Here is a 25,812-nt window from a genome sequence, read left to right as displayed (position 1 = left end):
TAAATTTTCCCATCAAAACCTAGTCTATGACATTCCCTGAGTCACATGGGGCGTCTGTGCAAAATTTCGTGGTTGTAAATGCTTCGGTGCAATTTCCTTTAGCGGACATACACTCAGACACATATATACAAACATACACACATACATACACTGAGCTTTATATATTAGATTGGAAAATCTTTAGTTTTACTCAGATCAGATCAAAACCTACATCTAGTATTTTGTATGAACTCCATGATATTTAAGAACGGCATCAGGTCTTCTAGGCATGGAATGAACAAGTTGGTGACATAGTGCAACATCAATCTTTTCCATTCTTCAAGAACAACTTCTGTTAGATGCTGGATGGAGAGTGGTGGCAACTTGTCTCTTCTGGATTCCCCATAGGTGATCAGTTGGGTTCAGAGCAGGAGAAACTTGGCCACCGAATCACTTACATCCTTCTCTTCTTCAGATATGTATCTCTGCATCCTGGCAGCGCTCGTACAGACCCACATAAGTGATTCAGTGGCCAAGTGTCTCCTGCTCTGAACCCAACTGGACTCCTATGGGGAATTCTGAAGAGACAAGTTGCCACCACTCTCCATCCAGCATCTAAAAGAGGTTGTTCTTGAAGAGTGGAAAAGATAGTCACCAACTTGTTCATTCCATGGTTATAAGACATGGTGCCGTCCTTAAATACCATGATGGTCATACAAAATACTAGCTACAGTACATTTTATTTGGGGTGTGTTCTTTTTTGCATCAACTAATAAGAATTAAACTGAGATTGTGTAATGAACGTTATATTATTAACCTGACTTAGTCCAAAGCCGCTGTATAAAACTCAGTGTTGTCAAAATTGAGGAAGCTGTTCTTGTGTTCAGAGAAAAATTGATCAAAATGTTACTTTTTAAAGGGGGTGTACTAATTTATGGTGAGTACTGGAGATGTGTATATATACACACACACACACACATAACTGTCATATCGGAATATTTATCCTATATGCTAAACAAAACTGAAAAAAAAAACAAAAAAAAAAAACCCAGAAAACAATGCAAGAAAAATATCAGAAAGTCTCATCCCAAAATAATGGAAATAGCTTCAGCTTGTCCCGCAAAGCAACAAACCCCAATATTTAAGGGGGAAAAGTGTATAATTCTTGTAAGGTGAGGAGGGGGAGAAATAAAAGGTGCAGATGGTCCCTGAGACACCACAAGGAGCCCTTCACAGACCCCGGCCCCTGTGCCCACCAGACCCCAGTGACACTCATCTCAACACCCACCACACACCCTGGAAACCCCTGCCCCAGCGACCACCACCGACCTCAGAGACACTTGCCCCAGCACTCACCACAGACCCCAGGGACCCTCGTTCCAACGCCCACCGCAGACTCTGGAAACTCCTGCCCCATCGCCCACCACAGACCCCAGAACCCCTCATCCCGACGCTCACCATATACCCCGGAAAACCCCTGCCCCAGCGCCCACCACAGACTCCAGAATCCCTAGTCCCAACGCCCACCACATACCCCAGAAACCTCTGCCCTAGCGCCCATCACAGCCCCCTGACTCAGCGCTCACCACAGACCCCTAAAACCCTTGTCCCATCGCCCACCATATACTCCAATGCCCACCACAGGCTCCGGAGACCCTTGTCCCAATGCCCATAACATACCCCGGCACCCCTGACCCAGTGCCCACCACAGACCTTGGAAACCCTCGCCTCAGCGCTCACCACAGACCCCGGAGCCCCCAGCCCAGCGCCCACAACAGAGACCCCTGTCCCAGCATCAGCCACAGACCCTGCTCAAAGCTCTCCACTGACCCCCGTCCAGCCCGCACAATAGATCCTGGAGCCCTCAGCCCCAGCGCCCACCACAAACCCCAGAGACCAACATAGAGCCACACAGCCCCTCTTTACTATCTGCTGCTCAGGGTCCAGGGAAAGCTGGGTGATCAATCACTGCTGTCCTGTCACCGAAAGTCCCAGTGTCCAGTATGACAGAGCAGACAGGACAGACATCCCCTGTGATACTGCAGCTACAGCTGATGGGCGGGAAGAGCTGTCATGTTCCCAGCAGCTTCCTGTCACCCAGATTCTAACATATCGCGACCGATCACATGATGACAGCGGCGCCCCTTGTTGTGCAGTCCGAAGACCCCGTGTCAAGGTTGCCATGGTTGCCTGCGACTTCTAGTTCTACACTCGCTATATAGGGAGAGACGCCCTCTGCACTGCTCTAGCGGCGGCGTCTTTCTTATACAGAAGCTTGTGTTTTCTACAGAACTTAGCGCCATATACATGAGGCGAGGCATTATTATTCTGCGCCGTTTCGCTGCCGGTACAGACTACAGGGGACTTCTAGGGGGGACTCACCAGAAACAACCGCGCATGCGCCGACAAGTATCACCTCTCGCCAGTAATTACTGATGACGCGATCTCTTGCCTGGCGCATGCGCGTTAGTACTAAGAGGCGAGCGTGGATCTACGCATGCGCAGTACATTTTTCATTGAGCGTGAGCGAGCATGAATGGGAGGTGAGGCTGGTACCTCCCGCGTGTATTAACTATAACTACAAACTCCATCGTATTCGTCATGGCTGCTGCTGGCGAGAGAATGTGCTGTGCTGCTAGCTGAGGGGATGGGCTGTGCTGTTGTCAGAGTGTATGGGCTGGCGGAGAGGATGGGCTGCGCGGTTGGCGGAGAGGATGGGCTGCGCGGTTGGCGGAGAGGATGGGCTGCACAGCTGGCGGAGAGGATGGGCTATGCGGCTGGCAGAGAGGCTGAGCTGCTGGCGGAGAGGCTGGGCTGCGCTGCTGGCGGAGAGGCTGGACTGCACTGCTGGCGGGAGAGCCTGGGCTGCACTGCACTGCCGGTGGAGAGGCTGGGCTGCGCTGCTGGCGGTGAGGTTGGGCTGCGCTGCTGGTGGAGAGGTTGAGCTGCGCTGCTGGCGGAGAGGCTGGGCTACGCTGCTGGCGGAAAAGATGGGCTGCGCTCCTGGCTGAGAGGATGGGCTGCACTGCTGGCGGGAGAGCCTGGGCTGCACTGCTGGCAGGAGAGCCTGGGCTGCACTGCTGGCAGGAGAGCCTGGGCTGCACTGCACTGCCAGTGGAGAGGATGGGCTGCGCTGCTGGCGGTGAGGTTGGGCTGTGGTGCTGGTGGAGAGGTTGAGCTGTGCTGCTGGCGGAGAGGCTGGGCTACGCTGCTGGCGGAAAAGATGGGCTGCGCTGCTGGCTGAGAGGATGGGCTGCACTGCTAGCGGAGAGGATGGGCTGTGCGGCTGACAGAGGATTTTCTGCTCGGCTGGGGGAGAGGATGGGCTGCGTGACTGGTGGAGAGGATGGGCTGCGCGCTTGCGGAGAGGATGGGCTGCCCTTTTGGCAGAGCATGTTGGCTGTATTGCTTGCACATTGCAATACATTATTCCAGCAATGAGAGTAATAAAAGTGAAAAACAATTATAAAAAAAATCAGAAAGTAAAGAACACAAAAATGGAAAAAAAATATACCAATAAATACATATATTTATGTAAACACAAAAGTAAAAAAAACCTACACGCATTTTGTATCGCCAAGTCCGAAACAACCCAATCTGTAATCTATTAAGATGTCACACCAGTTAACCCCTAGTGAACACTAAAAAAAATGATAAAACTGTAGTAAAAAATCTTGTCTATTCATCGTATACAAACAAGTGGAATAAAATGAGATTTTTTATGTAAATAAAAATGGTACAGATGAAAACATCATCTTGTCTCACATAAAAACAAGCCCCCATACAGCTCAGTCAGCATAAAAATAAAAAAAACCTATAGCTCTCAGCATACAGCAATGCGAACATATTTTTTTCTATAGAATTGTATCGCTGTATTCGTACTGACCCGAGCAATACAGATGTCGTCTCACTATTACGACACCGTGAACGGCATAAAATAAATTGGAAAAAAAAAATAAAAAATCCTGAATTGATGTTTCTTCTTGATTATGCCTTGGAAAAAGCAAAATAGAAAGCGATAAAAAAAAAAAGTATGTGCCCCAAAATAGTACCAATAAAAACTCCAACTCATCCTGCAAAAAACAAGCCGTCACATGACTCTGTCGGCAGAAAAAATAGAAAATGTAGCTTTTAAAATACAGCGATGCAAAAAAATCTTTTGCAAAAAAGCGTTTTTTACAGTGTTAGTGGCCAAAACTAAAAGAAAAATATATAAATCTGGTAATGCTGTAATTGTACTGACCGGAGGAATAAAGCCGCCCTATCACACCACAAGGTGAATGATGTAAATAATAAACAAGTAAAGATAATTATTCACCAACTGTTGTTTGTTCATTCTGCCTCCCAAAGATCCCAGTACAGCGCGCCTCATATTTATCTTGCTCTCTACGCTGAGCGCTAACACTGAGGATTACATGTAAGGCTGCTATCACACTACGTTTTTTAACATGAGTCATGAACTTTTTTTGCTGTAAACGTGGATCCTGTTTTTACAAAGAAAAACGCATGTGTTATTTTACAGGATCCTGTCACTTGAAGTATATGGGCGGGCATTGGAGTCATGTGATCGGGAGTGAGGGGAACTGAACGTGATAGACTGGGAGCCGGCATCTGACAGCTGAGAACGCTGGTAACCAAGGTAAACATCAGGTAACTAAGCGCAGTGCTTTGCTTGGTTACCCGATATTTACCTTGGTTTCGAGCGTCTGCAGCTGCTAGGAGCCGGGCTGCCTGCTCCCTGCACACGTAACCAAGATAAACATCGGGTAACTAAGCGAAGCGCTGTGCTTGGTTACCCGATATTTACCTTGGTTACGAGCGTCCGCTGTTCTCAGGCGGGGGAGAGAGAGAGGAGAGTGAGGGAGGGGGAGAGAGAGACTGATCACACCAGGCTGGTTTCTGGGCATGCTCAGTAGAGCAAGCAGGATCCTGTCTATCAGCATGCCTGTGTTCACATCCGTTTGCATGCAGTATAGTCAGGATCCAGCAATTTGCAGTATTTGGATGTAGCGCAAAAACGCTACAAGTAACGTTTTTGAAAAAAGTTAAAAAACTGCAACTCGCTGGATCCTCACTATAAGGCAAGTTTCATACGTCAGTGATTCTGGGACGTTTGTGCTTTTTTTTTAAACGTACCAGAATCACTGACATACGCAGACCCATTATAATGAATGGGTCTGCTCACACATCAGTGATTTATCACTGCACGTGTCTCCGTGCAGCGTACCCGCGTGTCCGTGATTGCCTCACGGAGACATGTCCATTTTTTTCTGGCATCACTGATGTCCCACGGACCACGCAGTGGTGTGGTCCGTGAAACACGTGCCAGAAAAAAACGTGCTTTTAAAATAAAAATCATTTTTACTCACCCGGCTTCAGCGACGCTCTCAGCAGCCCGTGCAGCTTGCTGCTTCTGAGCCGGCTCATTACTGTCGCGCATATTCATTATGCGCGACACAGCCGACCCGGAAGCAGCTGCTGCGGGGGTCAGCGCCGGCCGGATGCTGCACCGCGGGAGCGATCAGCACCATGGAGAGCGGGAGCGGGCGCAGGTGAGTTGATTTCTAAGTGCAATCACGGGCCACGGAGAACGGAGCCCGGATTGCACTTAGACAACCCACGTGTGCCATGATTCACGGCACACGGAGGGACATGTGCGTGTTTTACACGCCAGTGAAAAACGTCAGTGTTTTTCACTGACGTGTGAAACGGGCCTAACACACGCAAACGCAGGTGAACGCATGTTGACGCAAATCCATTGCAAATGCATTGAAATGAAAACGCATTTGCACTGGATCCATTTTTGCGTTAAAAAAAGTTCATGACGCATGTTAAAAAAACGTAGTGTGAAAGCAGCCTTAATCTTTGAAAAATTTTGTGATTCAGACAAAATTCCCAATGGACAATTCCATGTAGTGATGCATAGGGAGCCACTTGAACTGTCTGCCCTGTGGTCCGGCGGTGTCTACGTCTTATTAGACGTGCACAAAAGTGGGGTCAACAACAGTTCTGTGTACCTTTGAAAAGAAGAGGCCAAATGGAGCCTAGAGTACAGTATATCACAAAAGATTTTATATTTTACTGTATCTTTTTATGGGACAACACTGAAGATCTGACACTTTGATACAATATAAAGTAGTCAGTGTACAGCTTGTATAATAGTGTACATTTGGTGCCATCTAAATGACTCAACACACAGCCAATTATATCAAACCTGCTGGCAACAAAAGTGAGTACACCCCTAACTAAAATGGTCAAATTATTCCCAAAGTGTCAATATTTTGTTTGGCCAACAATATTTTCAAGCACTGCCTTAACTCTCAGATGTTAAAAAAAGAATCTTTCATAGCCTTCACCACAGTGATTTCAATAAAATGGCACTGGAGATCGCGGTATGCGCATGCGCAGATTCCGGTGCCATTTTAATAAAGACAGAATTACTGTGGCAATGTATATGCGCCACCAACAGCAGAAATGGCATTGCATCTTGATATTCAAATAAAGAAAAGGCAAGCCAGGAGGACACCGGAGGAGGAATAAATGCAGAGGACCCGACCCACAAAGAGCTGCCGCCATTGCACCCATCAATTAAAGTGCAGTGCATTCCTGCAACTTCAATTAAAGGGACAGCCCGGACTGCTGCCCTGAAAGGGCTCAAGGGAAGGCAGCATGATTTGGGAACAATGCTAGGCCTAAGGGGCACTTTGCACGCTGCGACATCGCTAGCCGATTGTAGCGATGCCGAGCACGATAGTCCCCGCCCCCGTCGCAGATGCGATCTCTTGTGATAGCTGCTGTAGCGAACATTATCGCTACGGCAGCTTCACACGCACTTACCTGCCCTGCGACGTCGCTCTGGCCGGCGACCCGCCTCCTTCCTAAGGGGGCAGGTCGTGCGGCGTCACAGCGACGTCACACGGCAGGCAGCCAATAGAAGCGGAGGGGCGGAGATGAGCGGGACGTAAACATCCCGCCCACCTCCTTCTTTCCGCATAGCCGGTGGAGGCAGGTAAGGAGATGTTCCTCGCTCCTGCGGCTTCATACACAGCGATGTGTGCTGCCGCAGGAACAAGGAACAACATCGTATCTCCTATTGGTGCGGCATGAAAATGTCCGACACAACACAGATCACCGATTTACGACGCTTTTGCGATCGTTTTCCGGTGCATCTAGGCTTTACACGTTGCAACGTCGTTACTGTCACCGGATGTGCGTCACTTTCGATTTGACCCCGACGACATCGCAGTAGCGATGTCGCAACATGCAAAGTACCCCTAAGAGGGGCACTTTAGGGGTTCATTTTTGTTGCATCTTTTGTGCGAGAAAGTGTAGGGTGGAGCTTTAGGGACGGTTGAGATTTTGGAGCCGCTTGATTGGTCAAGGGGTGGCGTTAGTGGGGTAGTATATAGGTTCAGGCATTGGGGGGGTGGTCCTTTTCACCTGGACGACGGCCGAAATCATCCCCGCCCACCTGTCGTGGTACATTTCGGTCATCCGACGAGGACAGAAGATGAGGAGTAATTCTGTCGCAGCAGGGGGCAGAAAGGAGGGGGGTATTTGAAGGTGGGGTTTGCACTAAACAGCGAGGTGGGAACCCAATGCAGGAGCGGGTTACCCCTGGTGGTGCAGTTGTTTGTTTAATATGGGTCCTTGCTGGGTTCATTTTATATATTCATGGTTACGGGTATAGTAAGATATTGAAATGTTATTTATCATTGATAGTATTTGTTATTAATAAACAGGGCTGCTGTGGCTTTTCATATCCAAATGTCACGCAGTCTTTGTGTTTATTTTAGGTAAGTATTTGGGCAATAAGGGTGGGTGGTGGTCGGGCAAGGTAAGGCCGGTCAGTCGGTCTTTCCGGAAGTCAAGATATTTCTGCAACCAAGCCTTATCTAACAGGAATGCCTGCATTCAGCATCTTACTGCCTGTATGGCTCTGCCTTTACTTCATATCGCAAAATCCTGGTGGTTGGTTCTCTTTAACTTACTCTTCAGGTCAATACAATTAGGTCCTGTGCACACGCTGCGGTTTTTGACACATTTTTTGACACAGTTTTCTTTTTAAATCTGCATCAAAATCTGCATGACTTTCCTGAAGCCAGCAAAATCTATGAGACTTTGGATTTGCTGTGCACACGTTGCGTTTTTTTTCCGCGCAGTTTTGGTGCAGATTTTGATGCAGAAAAAAATCTGCAGTATGTCAATTATTGCTCCGGTTTAGCAGCGTTTTTTCACTTTTTCACCTATTGACTTCAATTACATCAAAATCTACACCAAAACCGCATCCAGTTTTCGACGCAGTTTTTTGCTTACAACGTGCAGATTTGGTGGAGAAAATACAGTGATGCCCACATTTACTCTTTCTTTACTTTTGCACAATTTGGTCTTTATTCTGAGAGCTATAACATGTTACAGTAATTGTTCTCTTTTCAGTATGTCAGAGCTGGTTTTTTAATGAGACCATTCTGAGATCGTTACAGCCTTAAGGGTGCTTTACACCAGACAATCTATCGTGCGATAGATCGTCGGGGTCACGGTTTTTGTGACGCACATCCGGCATCGCTGGCGATGCCGGCCTGTGTGACACCTCCTAGCGACGCAGTATCGCTCACAAATCGTGAGTCGGGTACTACTCACTAGGTTCCATAATATCGTTTGATTTAGTTGACCATCGTTTCCGTGGTAGCACACGCCGCTCCGTGTGACACCACGGGAACGATGAGCAGCTCACCTGCCTCCCGCGGCCGCCGCCGGCTCTATGTGGAAGGAAGGAGGTGGGCGGGATGTTTACGTCCCGCTCATCTCCGCCCCTCCGCTTCTATTGGCCGGCGGCCGTGTGACGTCGCTGTGACGCCGAACGTCCCTCCCACTCCAGGAAGTGGACGTTCGCCGCCCACAGCGAGGTCGCACGAGAGGTAAGTATGTGTGACGGGGGTAACTAACTTTGTGCGACACGGGCAGCGATTTGCCCGTGACGCAAAAAGGCCGGGGGCGGGTACGATCGATTGTGAAATCGCACAATCGGTCGTACCGTGTAAAGCAGCCTTTATGATCACTTTTTTATATTTCATTTTTTATGAGTCAGGAGGAATAAAAACAACAGCAATTCTAAAATTAAAAAAATATTAAGAATTTGAGCATTTACCGTGCAGGATAAATAATGAAATAGTTTTATAATATAAATCACTTTATTATTAAATATGTGTCTGCTTTCTGGGACATTTATTTCCAAATGAAAGTATTTTTTTACTGGGAAAATTTGTTGATGTTTTGTCACATTAAACACTTTTTAATAGTGTAAAAAAGGGACTGGAACATCCAATATTTTGATTGATCCCAATACCAATCTGTAAGCCTACGGGCCACTTTTCTCCATGGGATATGATTCTAATTAAGAGCTCAGAGAAGCGATTGTTTAAATTTCTCATCTACAGTTGCCCAACACGGTGCCTAACATTCACCTCCTCTGCTCAGATCGGCGTACTATTTCTCCTGCTTCTAAGAGGACCACCACATTCGAATAGGGGACTGCAGTGGTAAGCTTAAACCATGCCTTCCCTGTACTATAGGCCAAGAAAGGCAAGAAGGTGGGGATCAGGCATAGCGCTACAATCCTCATGCCACTGTGGCGGCCAACTCGGCAGCAGGAGAAAAAGAACCACGGTCTAAGCATAGAAGGCAGTGGGGACAAACGGTGCACAACAGGTAGAGTGATCATTCATGAGAAATCCATGTCTCTATTCTGTACTATTCATTACTAGGATTGAGGGTCCCTTTAAGGGCTCATGTCCACTTGCGATTTTCATGTGTGAGTGCGATCCGATAAAAAAATCGGATTGCACTCGCACCAGTGTTAATCTATGGGGCAGTATCCTCTTGCTTCTACGGCAAGAATCGTGCTGTCGGTACAATCACAGCATGCTGCATTTGGCAGAGAGTCTCAGCTCCGCACCCCCAAGCAACCCTATGGGAGCATGTGAAACATTGCACTGCACTCACATGTTATGCGACTGCAGTGAGGTGCATGCAGAGACAGACAGCAGAGGAGATAGGGACAAAGTCCTCCCTCCCTCTTCTCCGCACCTGGGGTGCGATCGCAAGATCGCATCACAGTCGCATGATCCTCGGCTGATGCACGCAGCAGAGGGTCATTAGTATATTGCTTCCGGTGCTCTTGCATCAGAAGCGGTACGCAAGTAGACATGAGCCCTAATACAAACTTTTGCAGTCACGTTGTGCAGGCTCAGATATTGGACCCACACTTGTATGAGCATCTGTCAGTTAGAACATAAAGTTGAAATGTACAGCTAATGCTCAGTTGCAATAGCCTTAATGCTACAACCTTGTTTAACCCCATAGATGCTACGGTAAATGTAGATGGTAGATGCCATGGCATCTAGGTGGCTGGTAAAAAATTTGGTATCGCTTCATTTGTAGTGACTCAAACTATTAACATCAGCGTGGTAAAAAAAAAAGTCAGATTTTTTTTGTCACTTCACTTAAAAAATGTAATAAAAAGTAATTTAAACTTCACTTAGAACCAAAAAACATAGCAACATAACTACAGTTCATCCCTCCAAAAATACTGAGACTGTGGACAAAGAAAAATAGGTATTGCTCTTTTTTAATTGAATTTTCGTATGAAAAAGTATCAAAGTATTAAAATATACATAGTTAGTATTATCATGTCCATAATGACCCAAACTATAACATTAGCATGCTATTTAACATAATACTAAGCACTGTAATAAAAAAAGCAAATATTGCATCCTGAAAAAAATGTATTGAAAGCGATAAAAAAAGACATGCACACCAAGATGGTATCAATGTAAACTATAAAAAAATGCTTTGCAGAATAACATGTAGTTTGCATTGGTACCAGTGTCGGAAACATTTCTCTTTTTGAGAATACATATATATATATATATATATATATATATATATATATACACATACACACATATATATATTAAATACAGCGGGTAAAATAGGTATTGACGGCAAATCAAACCATAGATATCCAAAAATTTTGTGATGTGTAATAATGAGAAATGACATAGGGAAAAAGTATGGAACACATGAAGTAGAAGGGGTGTAAAAGGCCATGGAAGGCCATGATGCCAGCTGAAATCTATTTGTAATTAGGCAGCAATCCTGCCGTTTAGTAAAAAATAATATCAGCTCGTTCAAATGATGGCCGAAAAAAAGGTGTCTTATTACCAAGGTGCCACACAAAAAACATCTCATGATGGGTTAAACCAGTGTGCTGTCTCAAGACCTTAGCAACCTTATTGTTACAAAACATACTGATGGCATTGGTTACAGAACAACTTCTAAAATACATATAAACAATTTTTTTTATATGGGAATTTATTGTGATTAAGTACGAAAGCATTAAATATATATATACCGTAGCTTTTACTCCCATATCCATAATACCCATACGTAACAAACTTATGTTATTTACAATGCCAAATGAAAATTAAAAAAAAAAAATCCGTGACAGAATTCCTGTTTCAGAATAAAGTTAATGTGTCACTTAAACCACAAGGTCATCGCCATGAAAAAAAACAAACAAACAAAAAAAAACCCCTTGAGCTAAGTTCTCAAGAAGGTACTAAAGATGCCAATTTTCATTCAGAAGAAAAAGGATTACTCTACTACTGCAGCCACATTGGTTCAAAGATGAAAACAGTTGAACTTAACAAATTTTGTGGGGCTTAAAATGAATATGATGCTTACATTTGATTGGCTCTAATTTTCAAGATCTAGAAGATGTTGTAATTGCTTATAACTCCATTCATGCAGCTTGTAGAAAAAATGCATTACTATTATTTCATCATCATTATTGCATTGTTAGTAGCTAGTCTATGACATCTTCTATTTAGTCTATTGAGCCTTTAGTATTCTATTATCTTAGGGTGACCAATCAAAAAACACCAACTCCTTTCCGATGACTTAATACTAATTACAGTTGCATCACCTACGTTTATAAATCCTCCCTTTGTAAGACCTGTTTGACATGTCAGTGATTCTGGTACATATGTGACAGTTTTTATACCTACCAGAATCACGAACATCTGCGCACACATCAGTGATTTTTCACTGACCGTGTCTCCATGCAGCATACACAAGTGTCCGTGATTTCCGCATGGAGACATGTCAGTCTTTTTGACATCACTGATGTCCCACATACCAGGAAAACACGTACATTGAAATAAAAAGCATTTTAAACTCACCCGTCTCCAACAACGCTCTCTCTGGCTACTGCCTCTGCTTCCAAGCTGGCTCATTAACCCCTTCACGACCTTGGACGGATCTATCCGTCAAGGATCGTGTCCCGTTAAGCTTCGCCCCCTGTTTTCAACAGCTGACATGTGTGCCTGCATGTTGCGAGTGGAATCGCTTCCACTCGCAACATTTAACCCCTTAAATCTCGCTGCCAAAGTCTGGCAGCGAGATCTATATGTGCGCGGCCATGTTTTTTACTTACCGCCGCCCCCACCGGAAGTCACGTGAGTGATCACGTGACGTTCGGTGGTTGCCATCATAGCACAGGGTCATGTGATAACGCCTGCAGCTACGAAGTTTCACTTTCGTTTTTCCTCGGCACGGAGCAGAGGAAAACCGGAAGTGACTGAATCTGCTGTTTACAGCTGTACAGCTGTGATCAGCAGATAGATAAGAGCGATCGGATTGCTGATCGCTATAGCCCCCTAGGGGGACTAGTAAAATAAAAAAAAAAGTAAAAAAAAAGTTTTAAAAAATAAAAAAAACCAAAAACCTAAAAGTTCAAATCACCCCCCTTTCACCCCATTGAAAATTTAAAGGGTTAAAAAATAAATAAATATACACATATTTGGTATCGCCGCGTTCAGAAATGCCCGATCTATCAAAATATAAAATCAATTAATCTGATTGGTAAACGGCGTAGTAACAAAAAAATTCCAAACGCCAAAATTACGTTTTTTGGTTGCCGCATGTTTTTCGCAAAATGCAATAACAGGCGATCAAAACGTAGCATCTGCGCAAAAATGGTACCATTTAAAAATATTAGCTCGAGACCCAAAAAATAAGCCGTCACTGAGCCATAGATCCCGAAAAATGAGAACGCTACGTGTTTCGGAAAATGGCGCAAAACGTGCGCCACTTTTATTGGACAAACTTGTGAATTTTTTTTAACCCCTTAGATACAAGTAAACCTATACATGTTTGGTGTCTACAAACTCGCACCGACAGGCATCACATAGATAGATCAGTTTTACCATATAGTGAACACGGTGAATAAAACATCCCAAAAACTATTGTGCGATCACATTTTTTTTGCAGTTTTTCCACACTTGGAATTTTTTTGCTGTTTTCCAGTACAATATATGGTAAAACCTATGGTTTCATTTAAAAGTACAACTCGTCCCGCAAAAAACAAGCCCTCATATGGCAAGATTGACGGAATAAAAAAGTAACGGCTCTCGGAAGAAAAGGAGCAAAAAACAAAAACGCAAAAATGGAAAGTGCCCGGGGGCTGAAGGGGTTAATCTCATACATATGCATTTATGCACAGCACAGCCGACCCGGAAGTAGCTGCAGAGGTGAGAGACACAGCATCCAGGAGACTTCAGCCCCACGGACAGCAGGAGCAGGGACAGGTGAGTTTATCTCCATTTGCTATCATGGATCACAAATCACAGATAGCACATGGAGAAAACACGTGTGTCGTGAATCACAACACATGGAGGGACGTGTGTTTTTACATGTGAAACAGGCGCAAGGTATACAGTTTTAGGATTTTTTTATTAGCTTAGTTTCTTGCCATATTGAGATGATTCTATACATTTTTTTTTAGATATGCCTCTTTCTTGAATTAACAAAGCGGATAGTTTTTGCTACATATTCGGAGAAGTCACTTTTGCGCCACAAAGGCAAAAACTTGACTATCATATAAGTGACGCCTACAACCTGTACTTTGGCTGCAGAATAGGAGATCAGAACAAGAGGCTTCACACATATGCTGCAATAGATCTGCATCACATCTTACCCAGTGGTTGCATGGGAAGAGATAATCTATACGTTTTAGGGCTCATGCGCACGTAACGTAATTGCATGCATTTACGTTGCGTATAGCACTGCAGCGTAAATGCATCCGTCCTGCGTCCCCAGCACAATCTATGTAGATTGTGCATGATACGTGCGCACGTTGCTTTTATGAACGCAGCGATTTGGATGCTAACATTTTGACCCAAATCCGTGCGTTCATAAAAGCAGCCTGTCAATTATTTGTGCGCTATGGATGCAGCTCACACTTTGTCTATGGTGGGGGCAGCATCCCGAGCGCATGAAATCAGCTTTTTATGTACAAAAAAAACTGCATCCATTACGCAGTGTTTCTGCAGCGATTTGATGCGCACATGTGCTGTCAAATCGCTGCAGAATATTCAGCAGGTACGTGCGCATGAGCCCTTACAGTCCCAGTGATCTGGAGAGAGCCAACTGATCACACTACCGATTGCTATTTCTGCATGGTGCCCCGACCCCAGTATTTTGCAGCATGATTTGCTGTATGAATACCTCTGAAACCTCATACTGCGTTGCATCAAGCACCTTTGCGTAGCAGTCAAAAACAGCAACATGCAGGCAGTGTACTCTATTAGCTCAATCTACAAATAAAACAGTGTGTACAGCTTGCCTGAATTTGGTGGTGAAATTACCCACATACACTACAGCTCAAACGTTTAGGGTCACTTAGATATTTCCTTATTTTTTGAAAGAAAAGCACTTTTTTTTTTCAATGAAGCTAACATTAAATTAAACAGCAATTCACTCTATACATTGTTAATGTGGTAAATGACTATTCTAGCTGCAAACGTCTGGTTTTTAATCCAATACTTACATAGGTGTATAGAGGCCCATTTCCAACAACCAACAACCACCACTCCAGTGTTCTAATGGTACAATGTGTTTGCTAACTGTGTTAGAAGGCTAATGGATGTTTAGAAGTCTCTTGAAAACCCTTGTGCAAGTATGTTAGCACAGCTGAAAACAGTTTTGCTGATTAGAGAAGCTATAAAACTGACCTTCCTTTGAGCTAACTGAGAATCTGGAGCATTACATTTGTTGGTTCCATTAAACTCTCAAAATGGTCAGAAAAAGAGAACTTTCATGTACTCAACAGCCTATTCTTGTACGAAGGATATTCCATGTGAGAAATTGCCAAGAAACTGAAGATTTCCTACAACGGTGTGTACTACTCCCTTCAGAGGAGAGCATAAACAGGCTCTAACCAGAGTAGAAAGAGAACAAGACAAATACATTAGAGTCTCTAGTTTGAGAAATCGACGCCTCATAGGTCCTCAACTGACAGCTTCATTAAATTGTACCCGCAAAACACCAGTGTCATGATCTACAGTGAAGAGGCGACTCCGGGTTGCTGGCCTTCAGGGCAGACTGGCAGAGAAAAAGCCATATATGAGACTGGCTAAAAAAAGGAAAATATTAATATGGGCAGAAAAAACAAAGACATTAAACAGAGGAAGATTGGAAAAAAGTGTCATGGACGGACAAATCGAAGTTTCAGGTGTTTGGATCACACAGAAGAACATTTGTGAGATGAAGAACAACTGAAAAGAAGCTGGAAGAGTGCCTGACACCATCTGTCAAGCATGGTGGAGGTAATGTGATGGTCTGGGGTTGCTTTGGTGCTGGTAAAGTGGGAGATTTGTACAAGGTAAAAGGGATTTTGAATAAGGACTAATAAGGAATAATCACTCCATTTTGCAATGTCATGCCATACCCAGTGGACAACGCTTGATTGGAGCCAGTTTCATCCTACAACAGGACAATGACCCAAAGCACACCTCCAAATTATGCATGAACTATTTAGGGAAGAAGCAGGCAGCTGATATTCTATCTGTAATGGAGTGGCCAGCCCAGTCACCAGATCTCAATGAGTTGCTGTGGGAGCAGCTTGACCGTATGGTAAGCAAAAAGTGCCCATCAAGCCAATCCAGCTTATCAGAGGGGCTTCTGGAAGCATGGGGTGAAATATCTCCATATTACCCCCGCAAATTAACATCTAGAATGCCAAAGGTCTGCAAAGCTGGAATTACTGCAAAGGAGCATTCTGTGACGAAAGCAAAGTTTGAAGGAGAAAATTATTATTTCAAGTAAATATCATTATTTGTAACCTCGTCAATGTCTGGACTATATTTTCTATTCATTATGCAACTCATTTGATAAATAAAAGTATGATTTTTCATGGAAAAGAGAAAATTGTCTCAGTGACCCCAAACTTTTGAACTGTAATGTATGTCGGAGCTTCTGTTGAAAGAGCGGGCAGTATGTGCACACTTTCGGCCTTCTGCTGCTCACCTGTCTGCGCTGCAAAGTTACTTCCGCTTTCTGACCTCATATGTGACGTACCAACAAGATTTGAAGTTTTTTAAAAAACTAACTCTCACCACTTCTCACTAGGTTGTGTGGTATTCATTTTATGGAAAAAAATAGCTGTCGCCACTTCTCATAAGGGTCTGTGGGCTTCATTTAAAATAAAAAAAAAAATAATACCTATTGCTACTTTTCACCAGGGTCTGTGGCCTCAGTTATTAATAAAATATTAGTTGTCTCCAGTGTGCAGCCGGGTCTGTGGCTTCAGTTAAAAAAAAAAATAAGAACATGAGTAGTCACTGTGCGCCAGGTATTGCGGACTTAAAGAAGTTGTCCAGTTACCAAAACTGATTTTTTTTTTTTCTGATAAATCTTGCTAATATGTGCCCCTCAACACATCTATTATGTTTTTTCAGCAAAATTACCTTTCATTGTGCACTAGCAGCACACGGTCATTGCTGGCTCCAGCTCTGATGGGGTTAATCTCTCCTCTGACTTCCTGTGTTCAGTTCCTACAAGTCCCAGAATTCTTTGTGGCTCTAGGGCGGTGTCTAGCTTATCTGACACACCCATTGTGTCTAATACACCCCCTCTGCTCCCACCCAAACCCTCCTCCCTGCCTCTTCCCAGTGGATGCACTGAGATCAATTACACAGAGACAGCAGCAGCTCTACACAGCCAGGGGAAGAAAGTGTGTGTGCGCGTATATACAGTGTATGTGTATGCGTATATACAGTGTGTGTGTGTGTATATACAGTGTGTGAGTGATTGTGTATGTGTGTGTGTGTATACAGTGTGTGTGTGAGTGTGTGTGTGTATGTCATACTCACCTGTCTGCAGGGTCCCGGTGCCATGCCTGCTTCCAGCCCCTGTCCCGGTCCCGCCGCTTCGGCTGTGTGCAGTCTCCCCGGTGCACGCACGAAGCTTGCAGGACCTGGCGCTGGATCACCTGATGCAGTCACCTGACGCATCAGCTGATCGATTCTCGTGGTGTCGCCCGGCCGGCTATCAGCTGATCCTGCCGTCAGGGGACTTCATCAGCTGATTACCGGCAGCTCCTGCAGTGATGGGCCAGGATCTGACTCCGCTGCAGGAGCTGCCGGTAATCAGCACAGACGTGAGTATGTATTTATTTATTTATTTATTTTTTTTGCACTGATGCTTCAACTGATTGTATAATCGGCTTTTATACAATCAGCTGATGTATGATGTGATTCACATCCTTTAACCTGACACATCATCTGATCGCTTTGCCTTCCAGCAAACCGATCAGATGATATTGGATCCGGATTGGACGGCGCAGGACCCTAACCCAGGATTACTGCGGAGGGGGGTTTATTTCAATAAAGATGGAGTCACTAATTGTGTTGTGTTTTATTTCTAATAAAAATATTTTTCTGTGTGTTGTGTTTTTTTTTTTTTATCATTACTAGAAATTCATGGTGGCCATGTCTAATATTGGCGTGACACCATGAATTTCGGGCTTAGGGCTAGCTGATAATATACAGCTAGCCCTAACACCATTATTACCCGGCTAGCCACCCGGCATCAGGGCAGCTGGAAGAGTTGGATACAGCGCCAGAAGATGGCGCTTCTATGAAAGCGCCATTTTCTGGGGTGGCTGCGGACTGCAATTCGCAGTGGGGGTGCCCAGAAAGCTTGGGCACCCTTCACTGTGGATTCCAATCCCCAGCTGCCTAGTTGTGCCCGGCTGGACACCAAAATTAGGCGAAGCTCACGTCATTTTTTTTTTAAATTATTTCATGAAATTCATGAAATAATTAAAAAAAAAAAAGGGCTTCTCTATATTTTTGGTTCCCAGCCGGGTACAAATAGGCAGCTGGGGGTTGGGGGCAGCCCGTACCTGCCTGCTGTACCCGGCTAGCATACAAAAATATGGCGAAGCCCATGTCATTTTTTTTTTCTTTTTGGGTAAAACACTGCATACAGTCCTGGATGGAGGATGCTGAGCCTTGTAGTTCTGCAGCTTCTGTCTGCTCTCCTGCATACACTAGTGAATGGAGGATGCTGAGCCTTGTAGTCCTGCAGCTGCTGTCTGCTCTCCTGCATACACTAGTGAATGGAGGATGCTGAGCCTTGTAGTTCTGCAGCTGCTGTCTGCTCTCCTGCATACACTAGTGAATGGTGGATGCTGAGCCTTGTAGTTCTGCAGCTGCTGTCTGCTCTCCTCCATTCACTAGTGTATGCAGGAGAGCAGACAGCAGCTGCAGAACTACAAGGCTCAGCATCCTCCATTCACTAGTGTAAGCAGAAGAGAAGACAGCAGCTGCAGAACTACAAGGCTCAGCATACTCCATCCCGGACTGTATGCAGTTTTTTGCCAAAAAAGAAAAAAAATGACGTGGGCTTCACCATATTTTTGTATGCTAGTCGGGTACAGCAGGCAGGTACGGGCTGCCCCCAACCCCCAGCTGCCTATTTGTACCCGGCTGGGAACCAAAAATATAGAGAAGCCCTTTTTTTTTTTTTAATTGTTTCATGAATTTCATGAAATAATTTAAAAAAAAAATGACGTGAGCTTCGCCTAATTTTGGTGTCCAGCCGGGTACAACTAGGCAGCTGGGGATTGGAATCCACAGTGCAGGGTGCCCAAGCTTTCTGGGCACCCCCACTGCGAATTGCAGTCCGCAGCCACCCCAGAAAATGGCGCTTTCATAGAAGCGCCATCTTCTGGCGCTGTATCCAACTCTTCCAGCTCCCCTGATGCCGGGTGGCTAGCCGGGTAATAATGGAGTTAGGGCTAGCTGTATATTATCAGCTAGCCCTAAGCCCAAAATTCATGGTGTCACGCCAATATTAGACATGGCCACCATGAATTTCTAGTAATGATAAAAAAAAAAAAAAAAACACAACACACAGAAAAATATTTTTATTATAAATAAAACACAACACAATTAGTGACTCCATCTTTATTGAAATAAACCCCACTCCGCAGTAATCCTGGGTTAGGGTCCCGCGCCGTCCAATCCGGATCCAATATCATCTGATCGGTTTGCTGGAAGGCAAAGCGATCAGATGATGTGTCAGGTTAAACTACGTGAATCACATCACACATCAGCTGATTGTATAATCGGCTTTTATATAATCAGCTGATGCATCAGTCGAAAAAAAAAAAAAATAAATACATACTCACTTATGTGCTGATTACCGGCAGCTCCTGCAGCGATCGATTGGACAGGAGTATGATCCTGTCCCATCGCTGCAGGAGCTGCCGGTAATCAGCTGATGAAGTCCCCTGACGGCAGGAGCAGCTGATAGCCGGCCGGGCGCAAAAAAGCCGGCAACACCGCGAGAATCGATGAGCTGATCCACCGCCAGGTCCTGCAAGCTTCGTACGTGCCCCGGGGAGACTGCACACAGCCAGAGCGGCGGTACCGAGACAGGCGCTGGGAGCGGACATGGCACCGTGACCCTGCAGACAGGTGAGTATGACATTTTTTTTTTTTCTACTGTTCACTTTGGTTTTCGCCGCTGCCTCCACCTCCCGCCCAGACATGGCGCCGCACGGAGCGGACATGCACATGACGGGAGGTGGACGCAGCGGTGACGGTACCGGGAGGATTCATGCTTCTGTGTTTACCAACAGAAGGAATCCTCTTCCTGTACACGTCACTGTAGTACCCACCCCTTGCGTTTATAGCTGCGTTTTTAGTCATAGAAACGCAGCTATATGCGTTTTTCATTGCGTTGTTGAACATCTCATTGAACTCAATGGGTGAAAAACGCAGTGAAAAACGCAGAAATAATTGACAAGCTGCATTTTTGTGGTCAACACAAAAACGCAGCTACAAAAAAACGCTGTCTGCGGACAGCACTTCTGAAAACCCATAGACATTGCTGGGGAAGCAATGTCACTGCGTTTTCAGCACAAAAATGTGGTAAAAAACGCCGCAAAAAACGCAGCAAAAACGCCTAGTGCGCACAATGGCATAGACTTTACTCGGGAAGCAAAGTCATGCAGTTTTCTGAGTAAAAACGCACCAGAAAAACGCGCAAAAACGCCACGAAAAACGCACTGTGTGAACTTACCCTTAGTTGGTGACATGCAGCATCGCAGGTGACAGAGCAGAGCAAGTTGGTGACATGCTCTGCTCTGACACATAGTGTGCTGCATTTCACTGTATCCACTATGGTACTTGTTGTGCAGGTGACCGGATGCTACATGTCACTAACTGTCTCCACTGTGGTACTTGTTCTGCAGGTGAGAGTGTATACAGTTGGTACTATGCAGCAGAAATCACAGAGTGGAGACAGATAGTGACATGTAGCATCCGGTCACCTGCACAAGTCCCAGAGTGGATACAGTTAGTGACATGTAGCATCCGGTCACCTGCACAACAAGTCCCAGAGTGGAGACAGCGACATGCAGCACACTATGTGTCAGAGCAGAGCATGTCACTGTCTCCATTCTGGGACTTGTTGTGCAGGTGACCGGATGCTACATGTCACTGTCTCCACTGTGGGACTTGTTGTGCAGGTGACCGGATGCTACATGTCACTAACTGTCTCCACTCTGGGACTTGTTCTGCAGGTGAGAGTGGATACAGTTAGTGACATGTAGCATCCGGTCACCTGCACAACAAGTCCCAGAATGGAGACAGTGACATGCAGCACACTATGTGTCAGAGCAGAGCATGTCACTGTCTCCACTGTGGGACTTGTTGTGCAGGTGACAGAGTGGAGCAGATTGGTCCCATGCAGCGTCCGGTCACCTGTGCTGCTGGGGGGAGTATATGATCACACTGCCGACACCGCCCGCTCTCCTGACAGCTGAGCACAGCGGGCGGGTGGACAGTGTGATCACATACTTGCGTGACAGGGGGGATTTCAGTGGAGGAAACCCCCCCTGTACTCCACACTGGAGCCCGTACCTCCCACAGCTGACCGATGGTAAGCGCGCGCTCTGCCTTCACCGCTCCACACTGGCGTCCTCCCGATCTTCCCCTCGATGCTGGGCTGTGACGTCAGGTAGTCACCGCCCACAGCCCAGTCAATCACTGTGAGTGGCGCCGGCATCCTCTGACGTACCCGTCTAGTTTGAGAGCCCGGAAATGCCGGGACGTCAGAGGATGCCGGTGGCCACAGCTCCAGGGGGTCATGTGACTGGCACTGAGCGTGCAGGATAGCGCCGCTCAGTGCCAGAAATGGAAACAGAAGCCAATGCAGAAGATGCAGACAATGGTAAGTGAGAATCATTGGGGAAAAAAAAAAAATGGGTGAACCACCCCTTTAATCTGTCACAAATCTGTAACTACACTGCAGCTGGCACAGTGTTGCAGAGCTCTGATTTTGAAATTGTTTAAAAGAACTGAGAGTCCTCAGTGGTTGATACATTTTAATGGCTAACTGAAAAGATGGTAATAATAGCAAGATTTCGAGACTACTCGGGTCTCTTCTTCAGGCTCAGTATAAGACAATCTGAAGAGTCACATATTTATACACAACAGGACATAGAATGGGGCAGTAAATAAAACAAGTTATGTGAAGCAGAACTATCACTATGGCAAGGATACAATCAGTTGTAGCCATAAATATTGCTGCAGTTCAGTGTGAAAGTTTTATTGTCCTCTGATTGAGGTCTTGTCCCGGATGATCTGAGGAGCACATCTCTTAATTGATGTAAAAAAAACATGAATCCATGAGACACAATCATTCCTGCTCTGAATGTGTCAAAGGTCATCATAAGTTTGTATTCCCATAGTCTCCTATCTCTCTGAGACTTGAAGTTTCCTTTCAATACCAGCAATTCTCACCTCCACACAATTAAGGAAAAAAGAATAATCTACCTGTGGCCAAGCATTTTTGTAACCCAGACCACAGCATCATGGACATGAAATTGCTGGTATTGAAAGGAAACTTCAAGTCCCAGAGAGACAGGAGACTATGGGAATACAAACTTATGATGACCTTTGACACATTCAGAGCAGGAATGAATGTGTCTCATGGATTCATGTCTTTTTACATCAATTAAGAGATGTGCTCCTCAGATCATCCGGGGCTCTGGACCAGACCTCAATTAGAGGACAATAAAACTTTCACACTGAACTGCAGCAATATTTATGGCTACAACAGTTTGTCCTCTTGCCATAGTGATAGTTCTGCTTCACATAACTTGTCTTATTTACTGCTCCATTCTATGTCCTGTTGTGTATGAATATGTGACTCTTCAGATTTTGTGTTATATTGAGCCTGAAGAAGAGACCTGAGAGTCTCGAAAGCTTGCTATTATTACCATCTTTTCAGTTAGCCATTAAAAGGTATCAACCACTGGGGACTTCAGTTCTTTTAAACAATTTTTTATCTCTACTGGCTAACACGGTACAAAGATATATTTTACCTGTATCAAAGCAGAGCTCTGAAAAAACATCCGTATTACAGTACTGTGCAAGAGTGTTGGATCTCGGGCAATCTTGGCTGTGAGGGTCAACTGGGTAAAGAGGCTGTTTAGGGGCCCTTTTAAATAGGTTTTCTGGAAGGAGGGAGGAATCTGTAAATTTTAAACTGCCATACACCTCTACTGTGAGGATTCTCTGGTGTCAGAACTGAGATCAGCCATCACGTGGCCATGAGTATGTGATATGCAGACTCCTGGACAGAATCTGACTAAATAAACCTGGCCTCAGTCAACCGAGGCTGCGCCTTTCTAGTTGGATTTTGGCATATTGCATACTCACAGCCACATGACCACATGACAGGGCTGGGGCAGGAGTGGTAAAGCCAACAGAAATAGACAAACAAGGAAAAACAAATTTCTATTTCACAGCACACACACAGAGGTATAACACAAAAAAGACCTTAGGAGGAAAATAAGAGCAGGGAGGAAACAACAAGACGACGGGAGACGTCCACAATAACTCCATGCACAAAGTAATACAATCATGAGTAGGACTGAGATACAACAGCACATGGACCAGTTTAGCAAAATCTATAGTTGGCATGGAAAGACAGACTCCACCATTTTAAGAAGGAGGGGAGGAACTGTGATCAGTATCCCATGACATGTGATCCAAGAGCTAGACAAGCTAGAGGAAATTAACTCCTGCAAGCCTGATCACTAATAAAAAAACAGCTGGTCGATGCCCGAGCCTGTCTGAGTAACTCAGAAGCACCAAAGGTGGCATACACTGTGTGCAGAATTATTAGGCTAGTTGTATTTTAGAGGATTTTTTTTATTATTGATCAATAAATATGTTCTCAATCAACCCCAAAGACTCATAAATATCAAAGCTTAATATTTTTGGAAGTTGGAGTAGGGGTTTTTTAGATTTGGCTATTTTAGGAGGATATCTGTTTGTGCAGGTAACTATTACTGTGCAGAATTATTAGGCAACTTAATAAAAACCAAATATATTCCCATCTCACTTGTTTATTTTCACCAGGTAAACCAATATAACTGGCTATTTGCCATGAAACGCTTGATTGTTCGGTGACCACGCTTCAAAAATTTGGCAATTTCAAGACTGCTGCATCCTTCTGCAACACATCTCACAATTTTGGACTTTTCAGAGCCCGTCAAATGTCTCTTCTGACCCATTTTGCCAAAGAAAAGGAAGTTGCCTAATAATTAAGCACACCTTATATAGGGTGTTGATGTCATTACACCGCACCCCTCCTCATTACAGAGATGCACATCACCTGATTTACTTAATTGGTAGTTGGCTCTCAAGCCTATACAGATTGGAGTAAGACAACATGTATAAAAAGTATCATGTGATCAAAATACTCATTTGCCTAATAATTCTGCACGCTGTGTAATGTGGAGTGTCAGATTCTGAATTGTGAACAGCGTCAAATGCCGCCATGACACTTGGTGAGTTTAGAGCCAAACACCATGTCACATCCCGGCTCTCATGCCGGAGAATCCTCGCAGTGCACAGTGTACGTGATGTGAGGATTCAAAGTCTGCAGTCCCATAGAGTGACACATAAAGTGGCTGCAGACTTTTCATTTTAGACCGGACAACCCCTTTAAGGGCGGCTTTGCACACTACGACATCGCAGGTGCGATGTCGGTGGGGTCAAATCGAAAGTGACGCACATCCGGCGTCACTTGCGATGTCGTAGTGTGTAAATCCTAGATGATACGATGAACGAGCGCAAAAGCGTCGTTATCGTATCATCGGTGCAGGCTACTACATTTCCATAATGCCGGTGCCGCGACAGGTACGATGTTGTTCCTCGTTCCTGCGGCAGCACACATCGCTGTGTGTGAAGCCGCAGGAGCGAGGAACATCTCCTTACCTGCCGCCGGCGGCTATACGGAAGGAAGGAGGTGGGCGGGATGTTTACATCCTGCTCATCTCCGCCCCTCCGCTGCTATTGGCCGCCTGCCGTGTGACGTCGCTATGACGCCGCACGACCCGCCCCCTTAGGAAGGAGGCGGGTCACCGGCCAGAGTAACGGTCGCAGGGCAGGTGAGTGCATGTGAAGCTGGCGTAGCGATAATTTTCGCTACGCCAGCTATCACAAGATATCGTACCTGCGACGGGGGGCGGGGACTATCGCGTGCGACATCGCAGCATCGGCTTGCGATGTCGCAACGTGCAAAGCCCGCCTAACTTTTACACCTATTGAAGATCAAAGTTTATTTCTTTTTTGTTTTTTTGCAGACAACAAAAATAGCTTCTTACGAGAATATGAAGGACAAACTGTATATTGTGGTCCCTGCCAGTCTATACTTATCCAGAATAGGATCCTTGTGCTCTACTAGTTCATTGGGGTTGTGTCATTCATCTACTTAAGGCAGACATGGAGTGTAAGGTGACAAATACTGAGTGACTGATCTTGTGACATCTCCTCTCTGGGGTGGACAGAAGTACTTGTCATTTACAAAGGATTCTGCTCACATGTAAAGTATTAATAATTTTCCATTCATCCAGGAATATCTACAAAAGAGAACCTGCCAACAAAGTGTCATCAGCGCCAAATATTAATTCTATTATAAGTTCCTACAAGTGACAGATTGGCAGAGAAAAGTATTGTAAAGTATCCAAACAAGGGTACTCAGCCACCCATAGCAATAAGGCACCTTGCCATCTACACGCAGCCTGTGCAAGGAGACACAGAGGACCCAATTCATTGTGGCGTTATTGTAGTTTTTGTCTACTCTTTGGTGTTTTACTTTTTTTATGTTTGCCATTTTGGGTGCGGTTATTATTTTCCAAATGCTTGCTGCCAGTTCATCAATTGCAAAATTGTAGAGGAAATATATTCCAGTCCCTCAATGGAGTTTTGTTAGCATGCCAGATTTGTTTGTGCAAATGTTGGTTACTGTGACATATTAACAGAATATGCTACAGAATAAATTAAAGACAAAAGTAGCAAGCATTTTTAATTTTGCGTTAAATTCATGAACCCATGTGCACCATTTTGAAGAATTTTAACCCTTAGACAAACATATAGGAAAAAGCTAAGTAGACAAAGTGAGCAC

The 25,812-nt window shown here is 45.0% G+C and overlaps 1 protein-coding gene across 4 annotated transcripts in view; it reads right to left on the bottom strand.

Annotated features, from left to right (window-relative positions):
- The window catches only part of PCGF5 (polycomb group ring finger 5), a 169,227-nt gene that overhangs the window by 85,569 nt on the left and 57,846 nt on the right, over positions 1–25,812 (bottom strand). Inside the window, exon 1 of one of the 4 annotated variants that reach the window (XM_075348754.1) lies at positions 2,362–2,415. The exons of the other annotated variants lie outside the window; for them this stretch is intronic. The gene's annotated coding sequence lies outside the window, so the exon portion shown is untranslated. Of the gene's footprint in view, positions 1–2,361; positions 2,416–25,812 lie in introns of those variants that run through there. 4 annotated transcript variants of the gene reach the window in all.

The sequence above is a fragment of the Anomaloglossus baeobatrachus genome, chromosome 5, assembly GCF_048569485.1.
Source record: "Anomaloglossus baeobatrachus isolate aAnoBae1 chromosome 5, aAnoBae1.hap1, whole genome shotgun sequence".
Taxonomy (NCBI): domain Eukaryota; kingdom Metazoa; phylum Chordata; class Amphibia; order Anura; family Aromobatidae; genus Anomaloglossus; species Anomaloglossus baeobatrachus.
Note: the sequence above shows the minus strand (reverse complement) of the source record. Positions and strands in the feature narration are given on the sequence as shown.